At 38.0% G+C, this 17,732-nt stretch overlaps 1 protein-coding gene across 13 annotated transcripts in view; it reads right to left on the bottom strand.

Annotated features, from left to right (window-relative positions):
- Positions 1-17,732, bottom strand: part of LOC117333679 (RIMS-binding protein 2-like) — a 323,862-nt gene that overhangs the window by 281,381 nt on the left and 24,749 nt on the right. The gene's annotated exons all lie outside the window — the stretch shown is intronic.

Raw genomic sequence — 17,732 nt, 5'->3', positions numbered from 1 at the left:
GACAATAAAATGGTAAGGCACACATGGAAGGGTACATTTATAGACTCATGTCTTAATTCATTAACAGTAACTTTAATATAGTAATTCATTAGGCTATAGACTCATGTCTTAATACATTAACAGTAACTTTAATATAGTAATTCATTAGGCTATAGACTCATGTCTTAATACATTAACAGTAACTTTAATATAGTAATTCATTAGGCTATAGACTCATGTCTTAATACATTAACAGTAACTTTAATATAGTAATTCATTAGGCTATAGACTCATGTCTTAATACATTAACAGTAACTTTAATATAGTAATTCATTAGGCTATAGACTCATGTCTTAATTCATTAACAGTAACTTTAATATAGTAATTCATTAGGCTATAGACTCATGTCTTAATTCATTAACAGTAACTTTAATATAGTAATTCATTAGGCTATAGACTCATGTCTTAATACATTAACAGTAACTTTAATATTATAATAATAGTAATTCATCAGGCTAATTAATACTCAAACGTGCCACACAACAGACACACTCCAGTCAGTATTACATCTACACAACAGACACACTCCAGTCAGTATTACATCCACACAACAGACACTGGACAGTCAGCATTACATCCATACAACAGACACTGGACAGTCAGTATTACATCCACACAACAGACACACTCCAGTCAGTATTACATCCATACAACAGACACACTCCAGTCAGTATTACATCCACACAACAGACACACTCCAGTCAGTATTACATCTACACAACAGACACACTCCAGTCAGTATTACATCTACACAACAGACACACTCCAGTCAGTATTACATCCACAAAACAGACACACTCCAGTCAGTATTACATCCACACAACAGACACACTCCAGTCAGTATTACATCTACACAACAGACACACTCCAGTCAGTATTACATCCACAAAACAGACACACTCCAGTCAGTATTACATCTACACAACAGACACACTCCAGTCAGTATTACATCTACACAACAGACACACTCCAGTCAGTATTACATCCACAAAACAGACACACTCCAGTCAGTATTACATCCACACAACAGACACACTCCAGTCAGTATTACATCCACACAACAGACACACTCCAGTCAGTATTACATCTACACAACAGACACACTCCAGTCAGTATTACATCTACACAACAGACACACTCCAGTCAGTATTACATCTACACAACAGACACACTCCAGTCAGTATTACATCCACACAACAGACACACTCCAGTCAGTATTACATCTACACAACAGACACACTCCAGTCAGTATTACATCTACACAACAGACACACTCCAGGTCAGTATTACATCTACACAACAGCCACACTCAGTCAGTATTACATCCACAAACAGACCACCACTCCAGTCAGATTACATCTACACAACAGACACACTCCAGTCAGTATTACATCTACACAACAGACACACTCCAGTCAGTATTACATCCACAAAACAGACACACTCCAGTCAGTATTACATCCACACAACAGACACACTCCAGTCAGTATTACATCCACACAAGACACACCTCCTCAGCAAGTACATTACATCTACACAACAGACACACTCCAGTCAGTATTACATCCATCACAACAGACACACTCCAGTCAGTATTACATCACACAAACAGACACACTCCAGTCAGTATTACATCTACCAACAGACACACTCCGTCAGTATTACATCACACAAAAGACAACCCAGTCAGTATACATCCACAAGACACACTCCAGTCAGTATTACATCCACACAAGACACACTCCAGTCAGTATTACATCCACACAACAGACACACTCCAGTCAGTATTACATCCATACAACAGACACACTCAAGTCAGTATTACATCCACACAACAGACACACTCCAGTCAGTATTACATCCACACAACAGACACACTCCAGTCAGTATTACATCCACACAACAGACACACTCCAGTCCCACACAACAGACACACTCCAGTCAGTATTACATCCACACAACAGACACACTCCAGTCAGTATTACATCCACACAACAGACACACTCCAGTCCCACACAACAGACACACTCCAGTCAGTATTACATCCACACAACAGACACACTCCAGTCCCACACAACAGACACACTCCAGTCAGTATTACATCAACACAACAGACACACTTCAGTCAGTATTACATCCACACAACAGACACACTCCAGTCAGTATTACATCCACACAACAGACACTCTCCAGTCAGTATTACATCCACACAACAGACACACTCCAGTCAGTATTACATCCACACAACAGACACCTCCAGTCAGGTATTACATCCTACACAACAGACACACTCACAGTCAGTATTACATCTACTACAACAGACACACTCCAGTCAGTATTACATCCACACAACAGACACACTCCACGTCAGTATTTACATCACACAACAGACACTGGACAGTCAGTATTACATCCACACAACAGACAACTCCAGACAGTCAATTTCACATCCACGACAAACCAGACCACTCCAGTCAGTATTACATCCTACACAACAGACACACTGCGACAGTCAGTATTACATCCCTACACAACAGGACACACTCGCAGTCTAGTATTAACATTCCTACACCACAGACACATGGCCAGCTATCAGTATCTACATCCACGCACACCGACATGACAGTCGAGTTATTACATCCACCCAACAGACCACTGGCAGTTCAGTATTCAATACCACACAACCATGACACACTTGCACGAGCAGTATACTCCACACAACAGACACACTCCAGTCAGTATTACATATTACATCCACACAACAGACATACTCCAGTCAGTATTACATCCACACAACAGACACACTCCAGTCAGTATTACATCCACACAACAGACACACTCCAGTCAGTATTACATCCACACAACAGACACACTCCAGTCAGTATTACATCCACACAACAGACACACTCCAGTCAGTATTACATCTACCAACAGACACCCAGTACATCATACAGACACACTCCAGTCAGTATTACATCCACACAACAGACACACTCCAGTCAGTATTACATCCACACAACAGACACACTCCAGTCAGTATTACATCCACACAACAGACACACTCCAGTCAGTATTACATCCACACAACAGACACACTCCAGTCAGTATTACATCCACACAACAGACACACTCCAGTCAGTATTACATCCACACAACAGACACACTCCAGTCAGTATTACATCTACACAACAGACACACTCCAGTCAGTATTACATCTACACAACAGACACACTCCAGTCAGTATTACATCCACACAACAGACACACTCCAGTCAGTATTACATCCACACAACAGACACACTCCAGTCAGTATTACATCCACACAACAGACACACTCCAGTCAGTATTACATCCACACAACAGACACACTCCAGTCAGTATTACATCCACACAACAGACACACTCCAGTCAGTATTACATCCACACAACAGACACACTCCAGTCAGTATTACATCCACACAACAGACACACTCCAGTCAGTATTACATCCACACAACAGACACACTCCAGTCAGTATTACATCCACACAACAGACACACTCCAGTCAGTATTACATCCACACAACAGACACACTCCAGTCAGTATTACATCCACACAACAGACACACTCCAGTCAGTATTACATCCACACAACAGACACACTCCAGTCAGTATTACATCTACACAACAGACACACTCCAGTCAGTATTACATCCACACAACAGACACACTCCAGTCAGTATTACATCCACACAACAGACACACTCCAGTCAGTATTACATCTACACAACAGACACACTCCAGTCAGTATTACATCCACACAACAGACACACTCCAGTCAGTATTACATCCACACAACAGACACACTCCAGTCAGTATTACATCCACACAACAGACACTGGACAGTCAGTATTACATCCACACAACAGACACACTCCAGTCAGTATTACATCTACACAACAGACACACTCCAGTCAGTATTACATCAACACAACAGACACTGGACAGTCGGTATTACATCCACACAACAGACACTGGAGGTCAGTATTACATCCATACAACAGACACACTCCAGTCAGTATTACATCCATACAACAGACACACTCCAGTCAGTATTACATCCATACAACAGACACACTCCAGTCAGTATTACATCTACACAACAGACACACTCCAGTCAGTATTACATCCATACAACAGACACACTCCAGTCAGTATTACATCCACACAACAGACACACTCCAGTCAGTATTACATCCACACAACAGACACACTCCAGTCCCACACAACAGACACACTCCAGTCAGTATTACATCTACACAACAGACACACTCCAGTCAGTATTACATCCACACAACAGACACACTCCAGTCAGTATTACATCCACACAACAGACACACTCCAGTCAGTATTACATCCATACAACAGACACTGGAGGTCAGTATTACATCCACACAACAGACCCACTCCAGTCAGTATTACATCCACACAACAGACACTGGACAGTCAGTATTACATCCACACAACAGACACACTCCAGTCAGTATTACATCCATACAACAGACACTGGACAGTCAGTATTACATCCACACAACAGACACACTCCAGTCAGTATTACATCCACACAACAGACACACTCCAGTCAGTATTACATCCACACAATAGACACTGGACAGTCAGTATTACATCAACACAACAGACACACTCCAGTCAGTATTACATCCACACAACAGACACACTCCAGTCAGTATTACATCCACACAACAGACACACTCCAGTCAGTATTACATCCACACAACAGACACACTCCAGTCAGTATTACATCTACACAACAGACACACTCCAGTCAGTATTACATCCACACAACAGACACTGGACAGTCAGTATTACATCAACACAACAGACACACTCCAGTCAGTATTACATCCACACAACAGACACTGGACAGTCAGTATTACATCCACACAACAGACACTGGACAGTCAGTATTACATCCATACCACAGACACTGGACAGTCCACTTGATCCACACAACAGACACTGGACAGTCCACTTGATCCACACAACAGACACTGGACAGTCCACTTGACAGAGTTTTGTATCACAGAAAACCACTGTCATTTTAAAGACATTTACTCCAACAGGATTAACCTCTGCTTGACAAGTTTGTAAAGAAATGCTGAGTGGAGCATTCAAACTGGAGGGATACACTTCAAGGCTGTGAGTGTCCATTGTGTTGGTCAGGTGTAAATACATGGATCTCCACCCCATCTTACAGTTCATTTAACCTTTCTTACACCACTAATTTACAGGTAGTTTGATTAGGCCAGGTTGACACCTTGAGCTTTATAATATACCACCTGTCTCAGTCTATCAGGGAATCTGCCAGGTGTCTGTATATAGGGTCCAATATTATAAGCTCCAGTATTAAAAGGGTCCAGTATCATAGGCTCACAAAAATGTTCTGCTAGTCACTTGAATGAGTTCAAAATGTTTCAATCTGGTAAAACTTTTTACTCTGAGGACCTAATTGTCAGAAATAAAAAGAATCTCAATATCTCAACAAATCTCAATACAATCTTCAGTTTCACTAATAAAACAGAATGATATACAATGTACCAGAACTGTATATTTAGTTTACACTATCCTGAGACAGTTAGGCTTCACCACAATTATACAGAATTGTATATTTAGTTTACACTATCCCAGGACAGCAAGGCCTCACCATAATTATACAGAATTGTATATTTAGTTTACACTATCCCAGGACAGCTAGGCTTCACCACAATTATACAGAATTGTATATTTAGTTTACACTATCCCGGGACAGCAAGGCTGCACCATAATTATACAGAATTGTATATTTAGTTTACACTATCCCAGGACAGCAAGGCTTCACCACAATTATACAGAATTGTATATTAAGTTTACACTATCCCAGGACAGCTAGGCTTCACCACAATTATACAGAATTGTATATTTAGTTTACACTCGCTATTCCTTACACTATCCCAGGACAGCTAGGCTTCACCACAATTATACAGAATTGTATATCTAGTTTATACTATCCCAGGACAGCTAGGCTTCACCATAATTATACAGAATTGTATATTTAGTTTACACTATCCCAGGACAGCTAGGCTTCACCACAATTATACAGAATTGTATATTTAGTTTACACTATCCCAGGACAGCTAGGCTTCACCACAATTATACAGAATTGTATATTTAGTTTACACTATCCAGGGACAGTTAGGCTTCACCACAATTATACAGAATTGTATATTTAGTTTACACTATCCCAGGACGGCTAGGCTTTACCACAATTATACAGAATTGTATATTTAGTTTACACTATCCAAGAACAGCTAGGCTTCACCACAATTATACAGAATTGTATATTTAGTTTACACTATCCCAGGACGGCTAGGCTTTTCCACAATTATACAGAATTGTATATTTAGTTTACACTATCCAAGAACAGCTAGGCTTTACCACAATTATACAGAATTGTATATTTAGTTTACACTATCCCAGGACAGCTAGGCTTCACCACAATTATACAGAATTGTATATTTAGTTTACACTCGCTATCCCGGGACAGTTAGGCTTCACCACAATTATACAGAATTGTATATTTAGTTTACACTATCCCAGGACAGTTAGGCTTCACCACAATTATACAGAATTGTATATTTAGTTTACACTATCCCAGGAAAGTTAGGCTTCACCACAATTATACAAAACTGTATGTTTAGTTTACACTATCCCAGGAAAGCTAGGCTTCACCACAATTATACAGAATTGTATATTTAGTTTACACTCGCTATCCCAGGACAGTTAGGCCTCACCACAATATACAGAATTGTATATTTAGTTTACACTCGCTATCCCGGGACAGTTAGGCTTCACCACAATTATACAGAATTGTATATCTAGTTTATACTATCCCAGGACAGTTAGGCTTCACCACAATTATACAGAATTGTATATTTAGTTTACACTATTCTGGGACAGTTAGGCTTCACCACAATTATACAGAATTGTATAATTAGTTTACACTATCCCAGGACAGCTAGGCTTCACCACAATTATACAAACTGTATATTTAGTTTACACTATCCCAGGACAGCAAGGCTTCACAACAATTATACAGAATTGTATATTTAGTTTACACTATCCCAGGACGGCTAGGCTTCACCACAATTATACAGAATTGTATATTTAGTTTACACTATCCCAGGACAGCCAGGCTTCACAACAATTATACAGAATTGTATATTTAGTTTACACTATCCAAGAACAACAAGGCTTCACCATAATTATACAGAATTGTATATCTAGTTTACACTATCCCAGGACAGCCAGGCTTCACCACAATTATACAGAATTGTATATTTAGTTTACACTATCCAGGGACAGTTAGGCTTCACCACAATTATACAGAATTGTATATTTAGTTTACACTATCCCAGGACGGCTAGGCTTTACCACAATTATACAGAATTGTATATTTAGTTTACACTATCCAAGAACAGCTAGGCTTCACCACAATTATACAGAATTGTATATTTAGTTTACACTATCCCAGGACGGCTAGGCTTTTCCACAATTATACAGAATTGTATATTTAGTTTACACTATCCCAGGACAGCAAGGCTTCACCACAATTATACAGAATTGTATATTTAGTTTACACTATCCAAGAACAGCTAGGCTTTACCACAATTATACAGAATTGTATATTTAGTTTACACTATCCCAGGACAGCTAGGCTTCACCACAATTATACAGAATTGTATATTTAGTTTACACTCGCTATCCCGGGACAGTTAGGCTTCACCACAATTATACAGAATTGTATATTTAGTTTACACTATCCCAGGACAGTTAGGCTTCACCACAATTATACAAAACTGTATGTTTAGTTTACACTATCCCAGGAAAGCTAGGCTTCACCACAATTATACAGAATTGTATATTTAGTTTACACTCGCTATCCCAGGACAGTTAGGCCTCACCACAATATACAGAATTGTATATTTAGTTTACACTCGCTATCCCGGGACAGTTAGGCTTCACCACAATTATACAGAATTGTATATCTAGTTTATACTATCCCAGGACAGTTAGGCTTCACCACAATTATACAGAATTGTATATTTAGTTTACACTATTCTGGGACAGTTAGGCTTCACCACAATTATACAGAATTGTATAATTAGTTTACACTATCCCAGGACAGCTAGGCTTCACCACAATTATACAAAACTGTATATTTAGTTTACACTATCCCAGGACAGCAAGGCTTCACAACAATTATACAGAATTGTATATTTAGTTTACACTATCCCAGGACGGCTAGGCTTCACCACAATTATACAGAATTGTATATTTAGTTTACACTATCCCAGGACAGGCAGGCTTCACAACAATTATACAGAATTGTATATTTAGTTTACACTATCCAAGAACAACAAGGCTTCACCATAATTATACAGAATTGTATATCTAGTTTACACTATCCCAGGACAGCCAGGCTTCACCACAATTATACAGAATTGTATATTTAGTTTACACTATCCCAGAACAGCTAGGCTTCACCATAATTATACAGAATTGTATATTTAGTTTACACTATCCCAGGACAGCTAGGCTTCACCACAATTATACAGAATTGTATATTTAGTTTACACTATCCCAGGACAGCCAGGCCTCACCCCAATTATACAGAATTGTATATTTAGTTTGCACTATCCCAGGACAGTTAGGCTTCACCACAATTAAACAGAATTGTATATTTAGTTTACACTATCCCAGGACGGCTAGGCTTCACCACAATTATACAGAATTTTATATTTAGTTTACACTATCCCAGGACAGCAAGGCTTCACCACAATTAAACAGAATTGTATATTTAGTTTACACTATCCCAGGACAGCTAGGCTTCACCACAATTATACAGAATTGTATATTACACTATCCCAGTACAGCTAGGCTTCACCACAATTATACAGAATTGTATATTACACTATCCCAGTACAGCTAGGCTTCACCACAATTATACAGAATTGTATATTACACTATCCCAGTACAGCTAGGCTTCACCACAATTATACAGAATTGTATATTACACTATCCCAGTACAGCCAGGCCTCACCATAATTATACAGAATTGTTTAGTTTACACTGTCCCAGTACAGCTAGACTTCACCACAATTAGGTCACTTATTCATACTAAAACTTCCACTTAAGAACTTGTTCCACAATAAAAATTTCCCCCAGACCGAGATAAACGCCAATGTTTTGACAAATCAGATTAACTTATGAATGGATTATTAATCTAGCATTGAAATCAATCTCTGGATATAGAGCAACTCTACATAAAATCTTAAGGCAGAGAAATACTACATTATATCTGGTATAAATGGTTGTATCACATTTATTTATAATTGTTGGGAAAGGTCACTTATATCATGCTAAAATCTAATAAGTAAGGGTCTTTTGTAATGCTAAAGTCTATCAAGTTTGAGTACCTTTTTAATTCTATAATCTATCAGGTATGTGTCCCTTTTTAATTCTAAAGTCTATCAGGTAAGGGTCCATTTTTAATTTTAAAGTCTTTCAGGTAGGGGTCCCTTTTTAATTCTAAAGGGTCCCTTTTTAGTTCATAAGTCTATCAGGTAAGGGTCCCTTTTTAATTCTATAGTCTAGCTATCAAGTAAGGGTCTGTCTGGTAATGATTATTTGAATACAAAGTAAAATTTGGACACAAAAGAACAATAGACATCATTCCTCTGTGTCCGTGGATTGTGTGTCTATTGCTGTGGTAAAATGAGATTCGTGAGATGGCCTAGAGTGATATTATTTAGAGTATGTCAAATCAACACAGCTATCATAGGGTCAATGTAATCTTTCTGGAAAATCGTACAGTCTTAAATACTATTAACAAACTTTAAAAAGTTAATTATTCTGATTACAGTATAAATATTCTGGCAAATCAGCCTGGATTCATTTTATTTTCAACCATGTTTTTGAAAATGCAAAAGGAAAGGGTATCAGACCAAGCCTATAAAAGGATAAGACATCAGGCCAAGCCTATATAAGGATAGGACATCAGGCCAAGTCTATATAAGGATAGGACATCAGGCCAAGTCTATATAAGTATAAGACATCAGGCCAAGCCTATATAACGATAGGACATCAGGCCAAGCCTATATAACGATAGGACATCAGGCCAAGCCTATATAAGGATAGGGCATCAGGCCAAGTCTATATAAGTATAAGACATCAGGCCAAGCCTATATATAACGATAGGACATCAGGCCAAGCCTATATAACGATAGGACATCAGGCCAAGCCTATATAAGGAGATGACATCAGGCCAATTTATAAACAAAATAGGACATCAGGCCAAGCCTATAAAAGGATAGGACATCAGACCGAGCCTATATAAGGATAGGACATCAGGCCAAGTCTATATAAGGATAGGACATCAGACCAAGTCTATATAAGAATAGGACATCAGGCCAAGTCTATATAAGAATAGGACATCAGACCAAGCCTATATAAGGAGATGACATCAGGCCAATTTATAAACAAAATAGGACATCAGGCCAAGCCTATAAAAGGATAGGACATCAGGCCGAGCCTATATAAGGATAGGACATCAGGCCAAGTATATATAAGAATAGGACATCAGGCCAAGTCTATATAAGAATAGGACATCAGACCAAGCCTATATAAGGAGATGACATCAGGCCAATTTATAAACAAAATAGGACATCAGGCCAAGCCTATAAAAGGATAGGACATCAGACCGAGCCTATATAAGGATAGGACATCAGGCCAAGCCTATAAAAGGATAGGACATCAGACCGAGCCTATATAAGGATAGGACATCAGGCCAAGCCTATATAAGGATAGGACATCAGGCCAAGCCTATACAAGAGGCCCAATGGGCCTGTATCGCTCACCTGGCTCAACAGCAACTTTGAAGTTGACTGAGGTCATTTCTACAGATACAATGCTGATTACCTCTTTATTCAAATATCATAGTAAGCTAGGTTTATTCATATTAATAAATTTCTAGTCCTTCATTCCAGCATTCAATTGGCCTAATATCAGGTCTCGGATGCTCTTGGCTATCGCAAAATTATTGCTGACAGATTTAAGCCGATTTCATCCCTGTGACCTTGAATGCAGGTCAAGGTCATTTATTTGAACAAACTTTGTAGCCCTTCACCCGAGCATGCTACAGGCCCAATATCAGGTTCCTTGACCTCTTGGTTATTGAGAAGAAGTCGTTTGAAGATTATAGCCTATTTGAACAATGTGACCTTTAGTGACCTTGAATGAAGGTCATTTATTTGAACAAACTTTGGAGTCCTTCACCAAAGCATGCTATAGACCCAATACCAAGTCCCTGGGCCTCTTGGTTATTGAGAAGAAGTCGTTTGAAGATTATAGCCTATTTGACCCATGTGACCTTGAATGAAGGTCAAGGTTATTTATTTGAACAAACTTTGGAGTCCTTCACCAAAGCATGCTATAGACCCAATATCAAGTCCCTGGGCCTCTTGGCTATTGAGAAGAAGTCGTTTGAAGATTATAGCCTATTTGACCCATATGACCTTGAATGAAGGTCAAGGTCATTTATTTGAACAAACTTTGTAGCCCTTCACCCCAGCATGCTACAGGCCCAATATCAAGTCCCTCGGCCTCTTGGTTATTGAGAAGAAGTTGTTTGAATGAAAAAGTTGACGCCTATATAAGGATAGGACATCAGGCCAAGCCTATATAAGGTGATGACATCAGGCCAAGCCTATTAAGGATAGGACATCAGGCCAAGCCTTTATAAGGATAAGACATAAGGCCAAGCCTATATAAGGTGATGACGTCAGGCCAAGCCTATTAAGGATAGGACATCAGGCCAAGCCTATATAAGGATAAGACATCAGGCCAAGCCTATATAAGGAGATTACATCAGGCCAAGCCTATATAAGGATAGGACATCAGTCCAAGGCTATATAAGTATAAGACATCAGGCCAAGCCTATATAAGGAGATGACATCAGGCCAAGCATATAAGTATAAGATTTTACATACAAGGATACGAATTGTACATATATTATATATATTTCTCTCGGTACAACTACGACAGGAAATTCAAATCTATATCTTCGGATCACCAACACAAAGTGTATATGATACATTGTGCTAATAAATAGATATATAACTTAGCAACACAAATGACGAAGGAAGACAACTTTTTGACTCGTGCCCTGACCGGCCTCAAACTCACAATCTACGGCACCCAATCGCCTAGCCAGAAATACCCGCAGCTTATAATAAAGTTATATATATATTATAAAGTTATATATATTATAAACTTTCTGTCTTGCAGCCTGATGACCAGACTATTAATATCATGTAATATTAGGGTACCGGACAGACAAGACAGACAATATATTATGTAATATTTGGGTACCAGACAGACAACGTATCATGTAATATTAGGGTACCGGACAGACAAGACAGACAATGTGTCATGTAATATTTGGGTACCGGACAGACAAGACAGACAATATATTATGTAATATTAGGGTACCGGACAGACAAGACAGACAATATATTATGTAATATTAGGGTACCGGACAGACAATTAAGACAGAAAATGTATCATGTAATATTAGGGTACCAGACAGACAACGTATCATGTAATATTAGGGTACCAGACAGACAAGACAGACAATGTGTCATGTAATATTTGGGTACCGGACAGACAACGTATCATGCAATATTAGGGTACCGGACAGACAAGACAGACAATGTGTCATGTAATATTAGGGTACCAGACAGACAAGACAGATAATGTGTCATGTAATATTTGGGTACCGGACAGACAAGGCTGACAAGATAAACAAATCCAGCAGTTAAGTTCACATTAGCTGGGTTTTCCCTTTTATGAACAAGAATGTTAAGTTTCCAGTTACAATTTGACATTACATGACCCTATTTTACTGCTGTATGTAGATGTAGTTAAAGACCAGGTTTTTTAATCGCTATATAAATAGTAAAATAATCCTACATATTTCACTGGATATTAACAGGTCATTATGACAAAGTAAGAGATTAACTAATTAGCTCGTTAATTCCTGACTACTGAAGTCTAATACTCTGTTGACCATGTGTATAGTATAGTAACAAAATATTCGGGTATAGTGCGCACTCGCGTATAGTGCGCAGGTACGTTTTTGAGGTTCATTTTAAAAAAAAAAAAAAAAAAAATGTTTTTCAATTTTCAACTGAGCGGTAGATGAATTTTAAAGCATAAGATGATAGGAATTTTTAACTTATGAAAGCTAATTTACAATGTACCACATTTAATTAGAATCGCCGGTCAGATTTGACAAATTGGATTGACAGGTTGTTTACATTATACCGCCACATGCCTAGTCAGCTTGCAAATTGTAGCGGTCCCATCTACGCTCTTGTACCAACAAAATAATTAATCCTACTCTCAATTACCTTGTGATTTTCACGCAGGTATGGTCTCTTGTGGTATCTTTCCACGAACATACAAAGCTAATTAAGCTCAATTATAACAAGATTGAATAGTAAGCTGACTGCTACGTAATGTAACACAGGCCGCCATTTTGTATACAGTACGGAAACAAGTCTGCAGTCGTCGTGCTGGTCACAACTTTTATATCAATGAATTAACATGTGTAATGGATAAATCTACAGTGCAGACGATAAATAAGAGTAACCTGGTAGTTTGCACAGTCATATCGTATTTTATAAGGCCAGTTGGTCAGCGACTGCTGCACGAGATTAAGGCATTAGTGTACCCGAGCCGAGCCTAATTGCGCATGCGTGCTGGTACAGCTTCCGTAAATAAACAAGTTGAACGTTAGCCTATCAGTTTCTGGCAATATTCTGGATTTATAAGGTGATTAATTTAGAAGTATGAAATAATTAAGTACTGCTATATCATTTCAAGTTTTGTTTGATGTTAATTGAGATGTTATACATCGTTTTGGACCTGAATACGGGAACATGCTCAAGTGAGATCGTATGTGTACGGAACATGTGACTCACGATCGACTTAGATAAATCCACGTAATTGCTGATAAATACACAATTTCAAGAAATTAAACATTAAAATAACTATTCATTTCTTTGATTATGTGTTAACTATTACTTTCTTAATGCTTTATATATGTTATATATAAGTATTAAATCAATCCTGCTGTGAAAGGAAACGATCACAAATCTCTGTCAAATCACATCCATTCTGACTGGGAAAAGGCTTGTACTTGCGTATAGTGCGCAGTGGTCTTTTTCACTTGTCAATTTTTGAAAAAAAGTGCGCACTATACGCGAATATTTACGGTATGTGGGTCACTGATAGTGCTGAAACAAATACCAGATTTTGGTATTCGCATATTCGTTTGGATTATTCGAACATTATTCGAATATTAGGGAGTTAATGTTGACACTTACGAAAATGTAATTATTTCTGATTTACTCAACTGAAGATAGAAGATCGAAAAGCTTTAGATAATTAACAGTGATATATACAACTGAAGACTGGATCAGAACTTATTTTTAAAGTCAGAAGCTCCCTTTAATAATCGTAAAAATGTGGTCAAAACATCATTCGTAGACTTTGCCAAATTCACCTTATGATGACAACATGGCTGACCTACCTAATTGACGTGCCTGTGTATTGTCAATATCAAGAGACAGAATATTTGTGTTAAAAGACCAAGAAATAATCAAAATTTAACGTGCATTAAATTTGGTCTGTACATTAATGTGTTACATTCAAATACTGGCTAAATAACCTGAAATAAAATGACCGCAAACTGACATGGTAAATCTATATCTGTCAGTTGAACGCTTAAACCATGTATGTCGCTATTGCTGATATTAAAGCGTTCTAATGAAACTGACATACATTATAGTAATGGTGCACAACATAATAAATGTTGACAGTACACTTTACGGAGATGAAAGATAGCAGCATAGCACCTTATTTACGACGTTAGAAAAATGTACATGTATATATATCTTATCCTTCATGCATATTGGAACTTATTCATGTCAAAATAGTTGCAGTATACATGTATTTTTATGTTTAACTGAATGCTGGATTGGAACGAAAATCTGACGTTTGAAAACATATTTCCGATAAAATCTCAATGGAGACAATTCGCTCTCAATGGAGACAATTCGCTCTCAATGGAGACAATTCGCTCTCAATGGAGACCATTTGCTCTCAATGGAGACAATTCGCTCTCAATGGAGACAATTTGCTCTCAATGGAGACAATTTGCTCTCAATGGAGACAATTTGCTCTCAATGGAGACAATTTACTATGTGGGATGTAGTGCCTTTGTACGTTAAAACCGCTGAGCCTACATTCTGCCTTTGATTTATCAGAATTTACATTCTGCTTTAGATTTATCAGAATTTACAATCTGCTTTAGATTTATCAGAATTTACATTCTGCTTTAGATTTATCAGAATTTACATTCTGCCTTTGATTTATCAGAATTTACATTCTGCTTCAGATTTATCAGAATTTAGCTGGAAATGCTCCCAAACCCAAATGAAACATTTTTCCATGTTTCAGCTAGGTCAAAGGACTAAAGGGGGGTTAATATATCATACCGAATATTCAAATACTATTCCACTTTTCAAATATCCGGGGAATTGATATTCATTCGCGAACATACAAACATTCGTTTCATTTTAAACTTTTCTCAAGTCAATTGTCTTGTGAGTCTAGCTTGAGCTAAACATTGTGAGTCTTGCTTGAGTTAAATGTTGTCAGTCTTGCTGGAGTTAAATGTTGTGAGACGACTTGCTGGAGTTTAACTTTGTGAGTATTGCTTGAGTTAAACGTTGTGAGTCTTGCTTGAGTTAAACGTTGTGAGTCTTGCTTGATTTAAACCTTGTGAGTCTTGCTGGAGTATTTAACTTTATGAGCCTTGCTTGAGTTAACTTTGTGAGTCTTGCTTGAGTTAAATGTTGTGAGTCTTGGTTGAGTTAAATGTTGTGAGTCTTGCTCGAGTTTAACTTTGTGAGTCTTGCTGGAGTTAAACGTTGTGAGTCTTGCTTGAGTTAAACACCGTGATTCTTGCATGAGTAAGATTCTGTACAATTTTTTGTTTACTACACCATGTACCAGTTAAAATATTTTGTAATTCCTAATTATCAAGTGGATCTGTAGTCATACACCAGAGCTGATTATGTGTTGTAACAGTCATAATACTGAACAAAAGTTATAGCTTCTCAAAACCCTTCGAGGGCTATAAACAGCATTAATCTACAAGTGATCAGTGGAGGGGGGGTGACACTTAATGACATGAATATGGCGACAGCAGCCATGATCTATAAAACATGGCAGCTGCATTGAAATTGTAATAAATGTGTTTTCCAATAACAGAATACCAGGCTGAGATGAGATTGGTGCAGTCATACAAGCAGAAAACACAATATTCAGTGTTCAAATGCACACACTTATATATGTGTATATAGAGTACAACTTGAGTAGGATCTGAACACACACAATGCAGTTATGAAGGGCAAACATACTGTTGGACATTTACCAAGGGAAATATCACAGTTGTGCTATTTTTTTTTAGCACACAGGGGGACAATCACATGCCATATCACCGGAACCAGAAAGCGGTCTCAACTTAAATGTGGGGGACTAGAAGTACCCTGCATACTGAAATTTGGGTCTCCAAACAAAAAAATCAACGATCGGATTCATGAAAAGCTGAAAAACATATCCAAGAACTGGTAGCTTGCCGCTGTGAAAACGGCCCTTTTTAGGGCCAGCATAAAACGGCCCTTTTCAGGGCCAACAAATTCTCACAAAAAGTAACCATAACCCTCGAATACGATACGCCTCGTGTATTATTAACATAACGATAACAAATCATAACGTTATATTTAAATTACGTACACATCGCAATCTCAGTCAACATTCCGCATTTTATTTTCCGCCAATACACGGTTTACTCCGCATACTACATCTTCCGCCAATACACATGTACTGTTTACGGGCCTTTACAATGCACCTGATCGCGGCAGTAACATGGAGGCAGCAGAGTTGATAATTGATTACATGTTAGCAATTCTAGAATTGTGACAATAATCATGAACGGCAAAATATGATAGAATTATCTCGTATCAACAGTTGTTTGTGGCCAGCTAACGTTCAAGCTACAGTAACTACGTATACCCTGCAGGCTTGACAGTCCGCCATGATGTCGACTCGGATAGTTCGAACGTTCGTCATTTTAACGATTTAGACTCGGATAGTTCGAACTTAGGTTTAATTTCTCAGCATATAATTTCGAACAGTTCGAACAGGACCGACAATATTTATTTAATTTTGTTCGAACTAACCGGAGGTTTACCGTACATATGATAGGTTAAAGCAAAAAAAGCCAACATGACTGTTTGATATTAAGTAACCAAAGTGAAACATGGAATACAAACGACACAGAATATTTATAAAAACACACAGAGAGATTGCAGAAACAACAGAATTTGTGGATTTCATACATAATACAAATTACAACATTACACAGGGAATACACATTTCCTAATCAGTACCATAGCCTTTAAAAGTTCTAAGACATCAATGCTGAACACCAAAATTACTACCATGAACCCATTCCAGACCAATAGCA

The sequence above is a fragment of the Pecten maximus genome, chromosome 8 (genome assembly GCF_902652985.1).
Source record: "Pecten maximus chromosome 8, xPecMax1.1, whole genome shotgun sequence".
In the NCBI taxonomy this organism is placed as follows: Eukaryota; Metazoa; Mollusca; class Bivalvia; order Pectinida; family Pectinidae; genus Pecten; species Pecten maximus.
The sequence above is the reverse complement of the archived record's forward strand: the minus strand, read 5'-3'. Positions and strand labels throughout refer to the sequence as shown.